Genomic DNA, 13673 nt, shown 5'->3' with positions numbered 1-13673 from the left:
AAGGTACAAACACCTCCGCTCAACTCCCTGCTCTCTTTAGCAATGTCTACTTACACAATTAGCCACCAGCGCCAAACAGCTAATTGCTGCTGTGGACCACAACTGCAAGGAAGAAAAAAAAACACAACAACATTTAAATCCCTTCGCTTTTAAATGCAAACTGCAAATTATGAAGGGATGAGCAGGCTGCTGTCATTCAGGAGTACGCACCCTGACAAGTGCCACGTGCCAATGCCACCTCAGCCACCAAAGCACTCAGACCTGCCCCAGCTTCAGCCCTCAGACACTCAATGCAACCCAGTTACAAGGCTGCAGCACTGCAGAAGCAGAGATTCTCGTGGTGACCCCAGTGATGGATGCTGAAGCTTACTAGTAGGCCCATGCATCCATCTCAATTGGCAAGACCTGCAGACACTCAGCACCCCCTTCCCACTCTGCACACTGACAGCAGCAATCCGACATGGCTTCAGGTTGCACAAGATGAGCAACCACACCTCCAAGGCAAACACACAAAAGGAAGGAAATGCTGAGGGCACAGTTCAACCATCAACAGGTAAATAAAGGCCTGGGAAGATCCGAGGCTAGACAGCTGCTAGGAGGAGGTTGGATAACAAGATTCAAGAAACTGAGCATGGGGAAGGACAACTTCCCCACCCCAAATGGCCACAGGAGCTTTATCAGCTTGCCCAGAGCAATTCCCAAACATCAAGTGCAGCGCTGGCAAGTCAGACAGACCATTTGGGGAAGCAGGACTTGCACAAGGATCACGTGGCCAACAGCTTTTTGAAGCAGCCGTAGCCAAGAACAAGCTGGGTCAGGTAGCCCTGCCTTCCAGGGTACGTATCAGGCTTCAGTCTTGTTTTTCTTTAGATAATGCTCAACCCAACACACCAGCCTCACGTCCCTGCAATACCCATGGACAAAAGCAAAGGCAGAGCAGCATTCAGCTATGGATTTCCAAAGGAGTATGTCATTTTTTTTTCCACAGAAAGAAATAAACGCCTCCTTATAAAAGGTGATGCAGTTCATCTCATTAAAAGACCCATATTGTTCTTATCAAAGCATGGATCCGCTCCAGAGCGCTTTGTACACAGCAGTTTGCAAAGCATGTGTGGGTCTCCTTCTGAAAAGCCACACAGCCAATGCAAGACCTGAGCAGGGGGCCTCACACTCTTTGATTATTTGAAACCCACCATCCCCTCACCTTAAGCTATTCCAAGAGCTTAATGCTGCAGCTGGATTCATACGGTGTTATTCTACACGATCAACCCAGCAGCCAAGTTACAACCAACACAACCCAGCCCAAACTTAAGGAAAAAAATATATATATAATCTATCAACATTAAAAAAAAAAAAGCACATTACTTTTTCTTTCCCAAGACACTTCACTCGTCATCAAATATCTGTCTTAGTGCGTTACCATCCTCCCATCACCCTGACTTGAGTTACCATGCTTACAGCAAGAAGCAGCCAGAGCCAAGAGCACTGCCTCGAGTCCAAGCACAGCTTGCAAGAACAGACCCCCTTAGGGGCAGTGACAGTTGAGTTCAATTTAATTAAAAAACAAACTACATTTCCATTTGAGTCAGAGACAAAGAACTGCACACAGCTCAGACTGCACAGTCAGCTGTCTCTATAGGAATAGATCAGATTTAACAGTTGTATGGCGGTCCAAAAAAAAAAACGTTACTCGGACAGGAGTTTAAGCACTGACCAGCCCTATGCTATCCAAGATCCAGGCATTTCTCTGCAGCTTCTCATTTCAAAACCATCATCTTTCTGAATCATCAGTTCCAAGAAGCTATTTCATCAGGATTCAAACTGATGCACAAATGCACTTGTACCCCATTTGAAAGGAAGACAAGGAGTCCTCTCTGAAGCTCTGCTCACTGATTCTCTTTTGCATCACACGGGCTGCATTGAGGGCACTTCTACCTCTGCTGGGTACTCTGCATTGGTTCTGTTCGAACCAATGTGGTTCAGGTACAGACTGTTCTCCAAGCCCACTCGCACCACAGGGCTCCTGTTCTATGGCAGCAGAATGGTGGCAGAGGCTGGCTCCAGCTGTTCAATTCAGCTATTCGGGACCTAATGCAGACAGAAACTCACTAACGCATCTCTATAGACAGCAAATATAAACCAGTTAGCATTCAGTTCCTGTCTAAACCATTTGGGACAAATACAATGAGTGTTATGTATCTTTACCTGGCAAAGCTCTAGGAGAAACCTCACCTGAAGCTGCCAGGCAAGGAACACAGTATTTTAGGGCACCTTTGCTCCATACCACTGCAGACACACCTGCAGCACACACAAAGCCCACAGAAGATTCACAACAGCTGAAGAAAACTTTGCCCTGGCTAACATTCATGTAATTAAATTACAGTTTCACTCCAGGGAAAAAGGAAAGAGCACTTAAGTTTTGTTTAGATTGAAGTGCTGCAAGCCACACCACTTATCTGCTGCTATCAGAACAGACTGCAGGGCTGCTCCGGTGATAATTCAGTAATGAAGTAACTGCAATTGGAAGGTATGCAATTAGGCCCATCTCCTCCCCTCCTCTCTTCTCCATAAAGAAAAAGCAGCACAGTCGTTATCACATCTCCCTCTAGTTCTGCTACCCTCACACCACTTAAAATACCTACAAAGCAAAGCAGAGCTGTCACAAGCTGCTAACAAGCCTGGTTTGGCCTGGCTGGCAGACCAAAGAAGGCATTCTAAGCATCTCCCCAGAAACAAGTCACCGCTTTACTTAATGGGACGCCGTTCTCAGGCACCCACACACATTCACATATTAAGGTTAACCTGCTGGTGTTGGGCTGCTCCAGGAAAAGCACCAGGAAAAGGATAAAGCATGGCTGCTCCTGCTAATTTTAACTGAAAGCATCACTCACCAACCCCTCTGGGAGCCAAACATGACACATTTGGCACACCATGGCTTTGCTGACTCCAACCTGGACATGGTGCTGATGGGTTCACAGCTGGACTAGAAGATCTCGGTGGTCTCATCCAACCTTGATTCCATGGTTCTACGATATGTTGGCTTATTTTACCCAAACAACCTGCACCCCATATTCCCTTATAGAGCTGCACGTTGCTGGCTAGGTGTTTTATCTTACCATTTACCCTGAAGCCTGTAGCTGCCGTATCACTGGTCATTTTAGCAATCATGTAAGCTGTTAAAGCATAACCAACCAATCATTAGGAGAACTGGTTTAGTCTCATGTCTCTGACATCTGATGCACCATCAGCACAGGGAGCGTCTCACCATTTGAACAACTCCAAGCTCTCATTCAAAAGACTGCAGTGCTGTGTTAAAAATGAACTCCTTTAAGTTCGAATCACAGACTCATTAAGGTTGAAAAGACCTCTGAGCTTATCGAGTTCATTGCTGTTATTAATCCTTCAAAAGTAAGCATTTCTAGAGTGGTGGCAGAGGATCATTGAGGACTGCTGCTCAGGGCACGAACTCAGAAAGGCCAATAATAGAATGGTTTGGATTGGAAGGGACCTTTAAGACCACCCAGTTCCAACCCCCTGCAATAGGCAGGGACACCTCCTCCTTAACCAGGTTGCTTAAAGTCCCATCCAGCCTGGCCTTCAGTGCTTCCAGGGAGGGGGCATCCACAGCCTCACTGGGCAATGCTGAACATCCCAGGCAGTGCAATGAGAGCGAGAGTAGATCAACACCGGCACACTGGGAAAGGGCTGCTACATGGGACAAAGAGCAGCCCTGCACACATTTAGCAACACACGCTAAGAGTGCAGTCCCTGTGCCAGAGCAGACGTTTCACCAAGGAGAGCCCTTTTCCATTTTGCAATAAAGGCTTAGATGAGGCAAAGTTCAGAACAAAGACCTCAATTAAGAGCTTTATAAATCAAAAAAAAGAAGCTAGGCTGTCTTGTAAAGCAGCACACCAGGCAGGGAATGAACCTCCAGCTCAGCACTAGGAACTGTCACTTCAGTCATCCCAAGTCTTCTTCCAACCCAGTATCTGTCATGGTTTTGCTCTCCCCAGTTCTCCATCCCATCCAAGAGGACATTAACCACTCCAGAACAGTCCAATAAAGCCATTTCCATTTTCCTTTATAAATTCCTTACTAGAAAAAATCCTATTTTTTTCCATATTTCACAGATTATAGGCCTCCCCTGCCTGGCACCTTGCAAAACTACCTTGAGATGTTGAAAACTGAAGTGAAAAAAGCAGCCTCTTACTAACAGAGGGCGTTCAGTAACTACATGCAAGGATGACTTCATACTCTTCAGAGCTTAAGAATTCACACAATGAGAACAGCTATCACAGAATTAGGACCAGACTTGATGTGCCCTACTTTCCTCAGGTTTACTTTTAGAAAACCCACCTACACCTAAAACATATCAGCTGCTCCTCATGCTGTGCAACAGAATGACTGAAACCTCGTTTTCAATCCTATTGTTTCAGCATTCCCTTTAAGAGAAGGTAATTTCAACACTTTATGGGGTCTTTTCACACTCAAATGACAGAAAGAACTGTGTCAGATCCCATGCTGAAGAACACTGAAATGGCAGCAAGCTGCTCTTATGTGTGCAAATTATTGGGAAGAGGAAAAAGATGCTACTGAAGCTCACTAAACCCAAGCTGGTAAAAGACCAAAAGCATGAAGTGAGCTAGAAGTGGCTTGCAGTTGCTAGGATGCTTAAAATTAATGAAATCTTAAGTTATTTCCAAAGTTCACACTAGGTAATTAACACAGCAATAAGGAGGCCTCAAATAAGTGAAGTTAACCTCTCTCTGGTTGTTCTGCCAGATGGAATTAGCTGTGTGCAAAGTTATTTCTGCAATTGGCAATTAGATGCATCCTAAATATCAATTCTGCAAGTACAGCATGCAATAACACATACATGGTAGCAGAAATATTAAAGGAACACCATCTGAATACTTGTTTTCCATCGTTCTAGACATAAAGCTGCAGAGATTGAGGTGAGATTTCTATTTAAGACCTCAGTTTTTCAAGTCTATTGACTATCTGCCCATAATTCCACTGAAACAAGTTCTCTCCATGAAGTACATTTGCAAGTACAGTCCAAATACTTTTGTCCAAAGAAAAATGTCTGCTTTGTCTAAAAAATACATCCTCCTGATGTACTAATTGATAGAACAAGAACGAAAAGGTATCTGAAGCTCACGTTCAAACAACGTGCTTACCCTGGAAAGCCTCCACATTCTGCCCATCACTTCTTCAAAACCCAGCTTATAGGCATATCTATCCTATGTTGTGCATCATATGCTGTAATGGAAAATCTGGATTCGTGCATTCTTAGTGATTTCTCACTTACCTCATGCTAAAAAGATACAGCCCGGAGGTACTTGAGCTCCCTGCAGCAGTGAGATGGAGGAGGGCTGAACCCCAAGTGCCCTTGACCAAGATACTCAACCTGCGTTCTACATTTTGAATCAGTTTCTCCGTGCACAAAATCCTACAGCTGCCCCAGTATAGCAAGTCCCTCTCAAAGACACTCAAAAACCCAGCAACTTCCCTCAGTGGTTTGCCTTGACCTTGGTGGTTATGCAGAAAGATGTCCTGCAAGCACATCCAGCCCAATGGGCATCTGCTGAGGGATGCCCAGCTTCACAACACCAGCATGAGCAGATATAGACAAAAGGCACCGGAAGGTCAACCAAAACCAACCCTGTGCTCACCATGATGCAATGGGAAGCTTCTCACTCTGCAGAAGAGGCACCAGGATTCTGAAGAAAGTGAGAACAAACCATAACCTTGATGCATTAATGCTGCTTTGTAGCTCCAGAAAAGGCATCCAGAACCCCTGTGTGCTGCTAGAAGAATGCTAAAGCTCTCCATGTTTAAAGGAATATAGGGAAGGGAAAGGGTAATCCAAACTGATGTCATTTGCAAGGCAAATATGCGACACACAGGACTGCATGCTATTAACCAACACTGAGTGACACCAAAAGTAGAGGTTCTGAAAGCAGCAGGAAGCTCTGCCTGAAACAAAGCGAAAATGCTTTCACAAAAATACTTCTGTGGCCAAATGAAATACTGAGTTCAACGAAGCAAACAAGCACTTACACCTATCGTGGTGGGTTTTTTTCCCCCTTCCTCTTCTTCTCAAGCAGGGAGTCACGTCTCTCAAAGCTATCAAAAGAAAACACTTTCAAAATTGAGAAAAGCTGCAGAAAATAAAAGCCTGCCTGGCACAACCAGATCATATTTGAGAAATAAAGAGATCCTTCAAGTTAGAGGAAGGAAGAAAACAGTTCTGAATAATTTACTTCGTGCAGCCTAGTTCCTGCCAAAACAGCTCGAGAAATCCCATGGTGGTTCCGATAATCTCCACTCTTAGAACAAAAAAAAAAGCTAAGAGTGAACATTAGCAACATTAATTGTGCGATATGACCTGAATGATGCAAGAACAAGCAGCTAAACGAACCACAACATCTGCTGAATTTTTAATCACTACTTGTTTTGCTGCGAGGCAGAAGAACGCTGCATATCGCCTTCCAAGCGCTGTAAAGAACAGCACGTTAGGACAGCAAGATTTCAACTGGCAGAAATTCAGCCTCTGTCCTACCTACATGCCATTACTCTGCTGTGAACTGCAGACATAGCAGCTTCTAAAGCAGGGATTTTGTTAAGGAAAAGCCCATGCTTTCTGCACCCCAAGGTAAGTCAGCCATTTCTGAATAATTAAAGCTAATTTCCTTAACGGCCATTTGCACATCCCTCTGTAGAGTATTTTTACTCTCAAAACATTATCAGGCAGTCGTGCAGCCTCTCAGCAACAGCTCTTTATGAAAGCAGCAGCGGAACCTCAGATGTGTAGGAAGGTGACCCATGTAAACACGCACTGCAAGAAGAGGTGCAATTGCAACATATCCAGGCATCCCTGAGCTATATTTAATCCATCTGCCCCCGATACCCATTGCACTGACACTGCAGAAACCTGCATCTCACTATGGCCACCCAAATGAATCATAATATAATATCATAGAATCACAGAATAGCCTGGGTTGAAAAGGACCACAACGCTCATCCAGTTTCAACCCCCTGCTCTGTGCAGGGTCGCCAAGCAGCAGACCAGGCTGCCACCAATGCAAACTGCACAAGACTCCCCAATGGCAAAGCCAGCTACTCTTTCACTGCTTTTAAAGCCTAAAACAGCTTGATTAAAGCTAACCACCATGCCTACAGTGGCACATACGCCTCTAGTGACAATACAGGCATGAGACTGCAACAGCAGGTTAGCAAGTGATACAGCAAACAGTCAGAAGGGAGAAAAATAAGTTATTTGGGGAATAAATACATACTAATTCCACAGCTACGGCCAGGATTTGCATGATAAGCAGTTATTCTGATCCTTATTCTGATTCATTATGGGGAGAGCGACGTTCCTTTTAAAAAGGACTATATTTACACCCCAAAAATAAAGAAAAAATATTGCCTTTAGTACGTCTGTCATGCTGACTTGAATAGATTCTAACTTTGGTAAGTTATTAGAGTCAAAACGGCTTAGAAAACAAGACCAGAAAACGCGGTACAAATAAGAACTGAGCAGCCACACACACCAAAGCAACACTCCTGTGCCCCCCCCCCACTGCAGAGCTCTCCGATCTGAGAAGCTGGGGTCTGATCAGCAGCTTTCACTGAGACCTCCTTCCAAAGCTTAATACTACTTAGATGGTCCTGTCTGTACGTTTGAGTCCAAAGAATTACAAGAGGAAAGGAAAAAAAAGCAATAGATTGTGCCAGGAGATAGGGCAAGCTTCCAGAATGGCATGATCTTGAACAGCAACCTTCAGACCAGCACTATATTTTCCTTACAGGCTCAGCTATAACGGGGGCAAGAAAAGCTGCCACTTTCATTGCACTGCACTGATGGGAGAAGAGATTAAAATCAGCAACAGAAATAGTGAAATACACGATATCTGAGGTGAATGAAGTAACTGGCATTGAAAGACTGTACTGAAACACCTGTGCTGTTAAGGTACGGGGGGGCAAGAAGCTAAACTAACACGTCATGCTGGATGTGTCAATTCCTGGAACCTCAGGGCCAGTCAGCAGCCAGGTGGTATCTTGTATATACTACACCATGTTCAGCTTCACAGCACATCAATCAACACAGCACCTCTGTACCCCAAACCGCAGCCCTTCCTGGCATGGAAACTGCAGGCAGGTCTCTGTGCACAGCTTGCTGTTATGGAGCTGGCTGCCCAGCGCCATGGCACACACCTGCAGCACGAGCTTCCAGCTCTAAGGAACACATAGAGGTGTTTTATACACCTGTAAGAAAATCACTTGCAGCTTAGAGCTTGACAAGTCACTCCCGCATGCTCACGATCCTTATCTGAGCAGAGCAAAGATTTTAATGAGCACTGAGCACATAAAGCTGCTTCTTCAACCTCTGCTTGTCCTCCAATTAAATATGAAAGAAACAACTTAGTCATCCAGAGCCTGCGAGATGATTTTAAGGCAGCGGCATCAAATCCCACAACTTTTCACACCTACCAAAAATGGAACTTTGTCATTTGAAGGGAGAAGATTTTGATAAGCGCGATGCAATTAACAGATGCTGCCTTTGTTAGCAGACTGCTCGCCATGAAGCACGGGCTCCTTGACATTCCATCTCCTTCCCTCAAAGGCGCTTGTGCTGCAGCAAATTTATGGCTTTACCACGTAAAAGGAGAATTTGGGCAGGTTACCTTCAGACCCACTCAATAAGGCTCTTTCACTCCAGGAAGGCGGGTGGCTGCTGGAAAGCCATAGAGGCACTCCCTTCCCCCCCCCCTCCACCCTCAGGACCAAAAAGGCTGCATGGAAAACACTCCCACCCCCTGCAGCAAGGGATTAGGCATTTATTATAAAGGAATCGAAACAGTGTTTTAAAAAACATAAAAAATAAAAGGCTTGCAGTTATGATTTCAAAGGTAAAAAGCAGCTCTGGTGCAACTCGAGCAGAGCTGCATTAGGAATTCTTCAGCTCACCGAAGAAGTTGCTCCTGTGTAGGCAGGATGTCATTTGTGCGCCGCTCACAACTGAGAGCAGAAATAGATGTGTTGAATTTTCTTCCCTCCGAGTGAGTCATTTCGCTACCGCCGCGTTAAGCAGTAACAACATGAACAACCTACAGGCACCTATAGGGTTTAGACTTTGGTCTCCCAAAAACGACTGCCTACCTCCACCAGCGGGGGTTTTTCGGCTCTTCTCCGGGGGTGACAGACAATTACAGAGGCCAATTATGTAAAACCTTTCATCCGAGAAAACGCGGAGCGCTACACAAACATTCATTAAGCCTCGCAACTCCTCGAGCTCACCAGTTCAAAGCCAGCTCTCTCCTATCTCAAGCCACCAAAACTGGATCCCGAGAGCAGCATAACCGAGATAGCATGCAGCGCAGCAGGGCCAACCACTCGGCTATTTATGCAGCTCCACGGGCGGGTTTTACAGCCGGTTCTTTGGGAGCAGGCAGGCACGGTGCTGCAGGAGCAGCGCTATCCCCACGGCTCATGCTGACGGTAGGGATTTTTTTTCCTCCCCCGATTGAAAAGCACACGGTCACCTTGGTTTGCTGCAGGAACTGAAAGCTGCGCTCGTTGCTCCAAACGAGGCCTCGGAGGAAGTAATGTTGAGAAGAAATCGATTCCACTGTGCTCGGACTTTTAAGCTTTCCCTCAGTCCTTACACAACTCCCACGTGAACGCGCTATTACAAATAATACCCGCTCGACCCAGCCGTATTTTCGCTAGATTTATGGACATACAGAATCCCTGCTCCAGCAGGCTGCGGAAAAGCCCGCTCAGGAAGCGGCAGGAGGCAGAGCCGCGGGCCGGCCGGCCAAGAGGCCCCGCGAGCCCCTCACGGGCGGCCGGGAGGTGTCCGGCCCCGGCCCCGCAGCACGGCCCGGCCTCCCACCCGCCTCGCTGTCACAGCCGGGAAGGCCCGGAGCGAGCAGACCCGCGGCCGGGACACAGCCAACCGCCCCTCCACGGGCCCCGCAGCCGCCATGGCCGGCCGGGAGCGCGGGCGCTGCGCGCGGGGCCTGCTCGCTGCTCGCCGCTCGTCCGCCCACCTGCCCGCCCCCCTCCCGCCGCGAGACCCCGCCGCGCCGTCCGAGGCCTACCGGAGCGCGGCCCACAAGCGAAGGAATCCCGGCGGCACGCAGCACGGAGCCGCCAGGCTGAGCGCGGCGCGGCCGGATCCCCCCCTGAGCCGAGCGGCGGCGGCGGCGGGAGGAGCCGCGGAGGCCGCGCCAATCCGCGCCCGGGGCGGGGCGGGACGGGCCTGGGCCCGCCGGGGAGGTACGCGGAACGCCGCCCCCGCGCCGTGCCAGGCACCGCGCCGCCCGAGCGCTGACCGCCTCCCAGCTCGTAGGAGGGCCGGGGCCGCCTCGGGGCGCACAGCCGTTGCTGGGCCGCGTGCTCTTCGTAGCACCTCGGTGCCCCCCACGGCGCTCGCAGCTCTCCGCTGGTCCCGAGAGTCCATAGTATCCGGAATTCTCCTCAGTACAGCGGTGCGCTTCTCAGAGCACAGCCAGGCACTGACAGACTATGGAATCCTAGAATGGCCTGGGTTGAAAAGGACCACAGTGCTCATCCAGTTCCAACCCCCTGCTGTGTGCAGGGTCACCAACCAGCAGGCTGCACAGGGCCACATCCAGCCTGGCCTTGAATGTCCTCCTTGGACAACCTGTTCAGTGCATCACAAAGGATCCTGGCAGGTTTTTCCCCAGCAGTGCCCATAGGCTCCAGGCCTGGGATGTCTGAAGGCAAACCCCAGGGTTTGGGGCCGCTTGTTCACCCTGATGTCTCAAGGCTCATTCCTTCATGCCAGTGTGCTGGGTGCTGTAAGGTTGAGCGACCATCATGATGACACCAAAAGCAATGGGACCACAAGCTTAGAATCGTAGAACTGGAACAGACCACAAAGATCCCCAAGTCCAGAACACCCCCACCACACCCACTGACCATGTCTCCCACTGAATGCCACATCTCCAGTGTTCTTAACACCTCCAGGGACGGTGATCCCACCACTCCTTGGGCAGCCTGTGCCAAACTTCCACCGTGCTGCTTTAATGCACCGATAGGCTAAAAACGAAACAGTTCTCCATAAGGAGCCAAAGTGATTCATTTGGCTTTAAAAACTACCTAACTCCTGCCTGCTGAGCAGAAGGGGTTCAGTGTCTGGGCCATGGAGGATGTTAGGACCATCATCAGCGCAGTGCCAGCCGTTTCAGCTGGCTTGTTCCACTGTTTCCTCCTGAGCACAGTAACTAAATACACTCTGTCATAGTTTGTGTGGTTGCTATCCTCAGCTGACAAAAACACGAGCCTTTTTCTCCTGCTGTGGATGTATCCAGGAGGCATTGCAGGCTGTGGGCCGCAGCTGGTCGCACCAGCATCACCCCAGGCATCGTCGCTGTGCTGTCCTGCACAGGGAAACCTCACCCTGCTGGGTGGCGACCAGAGAAATCCTCTGAACCAAAGGCACCGAGAACAAGAGTGAAATGCAAAGGGGATGCACTGGGAGAAGGGGAATTAAGCGGTGTCACCAGATGGTAGCGTGAGCCTCAGCATTCCCTGTAAGGAGCCTGCGGGGGACCACGGATGATCAGGGTGAGATCAGGACTGGGGCTATCTATAAGCGAACCAAAAAGGGCTGATTCCTGCGGCCTGCTGGCAGCCTGCAATGGAGAGACTACTGCTGCATAATGCAATACTGCAAAAAGATCCCTCAGACTGTTCTGGAGCTAAGAGCAGCGTGCTGCGTCAGCACAGCACCGTGCCTCAATAGTCCTGTGGAGCAGCAGAACTAATTAACCAAGGCACAGGATCGCATTAACATGGCATCTCAGATGGCTGAGGTGAATCTCCCAAAGCTTCTGGGGGCTCTTGGCTCCAGGCACTGCTGATAGAGATGGAGAGAGGACAAGAGGGAAAACGCTGGTAAAATGTGCTCAAGGTCAAATACCGCATTGGTGAGAGGACTGAAAACAGAATCTGCAGTTCCTCATCTCTCCAGTACTTCCTCCACTGGATCATAACAACCACAGAAGAACGATGGGCTGCTACTGGCGGCACAGTATCTTCATTTGTTCCACAGGACTGTGATGTATTTTGATATAGGATTGAAGACACCACCAGATGTCTTAAAGGGAACAAGAGGTGTCATAATAGACCCCGTGACTGTACAGAACCAATCTTCTGCTGCAAGTTGATAAAAGACAGCAAAATGCCATTTGCTGCTAAGTGACTTCTAACGATTAAATAAGGTTTCTCCTCCCATCATCTCCCCCCTTCCCACCCAGGGCATTTAAGTGATAATATAAGACAGATTTTGCATGTTGTTTAGCTCACGTGGCCATCTGGCACTTTTGCATTGCAGTAGCCTTGAACACTGAAAAAACAACAGATAAAGAAAACCAGTCCTATCTTATCAGAGACCTGGAGAAGTTTAACTCTCTCAGAGTCCACAGGATTAACCAGGTCACCGTAGCTCTTTATTTATAGTTTCCATCTTAATTAGCAGTCATATTTTGCAAAGCTTTCCCACTCTAAAACCAGCTGTTCCTTATCTCCTTTGTCGTTGTTTTAGTGGTGAAACCCTTTACTTCAGCAGCTGCACCCAGCTTCTAAATCAGACATTGTGCTCCTGGGCGATGGAGCTGCATGCTAAGAAATAACCACAGGTTTTTAACCCTGAATAAAAAACCACTGGTGTCTTGTCAGTGCTTGGGGGGAGGATGCTCTTTGCAAATGAAAACATAGTGGTCTTGACCTAACTCAATTAGAAACCTACCTAATGCTGCTGAAACATCGACTAATACCACTGCACTAAGCACTTTCTTCATCTGCTTTTGCTAAAGGGGGTAGCTGTGCAGTTCACCCACAGCAACCTCACTCCAAACAGTGCCTGGAAAGAACTCAAAGTGTGCACTCCGCTCAGTGGTGGCTTAGGGTTGATCCTGCATTTGTTCTTGGGTTAATTCCTGCTCCCAAACCAAAACCAAGAAGGTCTGAATCTCTTTGGAAGTGAATGTAATGTCCTTAAGAATATAGCTTTTAGCCTTGGAGCATGAGACCAGCTGCAGGATGCTTCCACCTGTGGTGCTGAGTGAGAAGAGCTTCGGACTGGAATCTGTAACAGCAGGGAATGCTCATTGTAAACACAATGTAAATAACACAGGATGTAAAGATACGCAGAGATAAAAAGTACCCAGACTTTGTTTTTAACCACACCTCACATTTTAAGGTTGCTAGTTTGCATTTTAGACGTGACGCCGTGAAAGCTGGGAGCTTATAAATGTGCTACAACATCTGACTGTTAGGTATCAGGCTGCCAGAGTGCAACTTAACACCTCAAGTCGGGTACCTGGCCTTGCTATTTATAACCCAGAGAGTGTGAGACGGCTCCCAAGGGTGAGTGGCAACTCCCACCTCCCTCACAGAGACCTGGCTACAGGAAACATCCCAAAGAGGGTTTGCCCAATGGAGAGACGTTACCATTTTTAAATAGAAATAGGAAGAATTACCCTCACAAAACACAGTATCTCACACGAAAGAATGAAAAGTGGAGTAGAAAGGACATGCTGACACTCTCATTGTCAAGGAACAGGGAAATTCAAATTGGTTCTCAAAGCTTCAGTGGCTTAAATGCAAGCATATTATCACCAAATCATCAG

The 13673-nt window shown here is 47.9% G+C and overlaps 1 protein-coding gene across 15 annotated transcripts in view; it reads right to left on the bottom strand.

Moving 5' to 3' along the window:
- FBXO34 (F-box protein 34) overlaps positions 1-9701 on the bottom strand; it is a 33837-nt gene extending 24136 nt beyond the window's left edge. For 11 of the 15 annotated variants that reach the window (XM_072338621.1, XM_072338624.1, XM_072338622.1 and 8 more), the window contains exon 1: positions 8906-9019. The gene's annotated coding sequence lies outside the window, so the exon portion shown is untranslated. Of the gene's footprint in view, positions 1-8905; positions 9020-9554 lie in introns of those variants that run through there. The other 4 variants (XM_072338614.1, XM_072338619.1, XM_072338613.1 and 1 more) reach the window with 2 other exon arrangements.
- Positions 9702-13673: the final 3972 nt, after the last annotated feature.

This window comes from Excalfactoria chinensis, chromosome 5 (assembly GCF_039878825.1).
Source record: "Excalfactoria chinensis isolate bCotChi1 chromosome 5, bCotChi1.hap2, whole genome shotgun sequence".
Classification (NCBI taxonomy): domain Eukaryota; kingdom Metazoa; phylum Chordata; class Aves; order Galliformes; family Phasianidae; genus Excalfactoria; species Excalfactoria chinensis.
The sequence above is the reverse complement of the archived record's forward strand: the minus strand, read 5'-3'. Positions and strand labels throughout refer to the sequence as shown.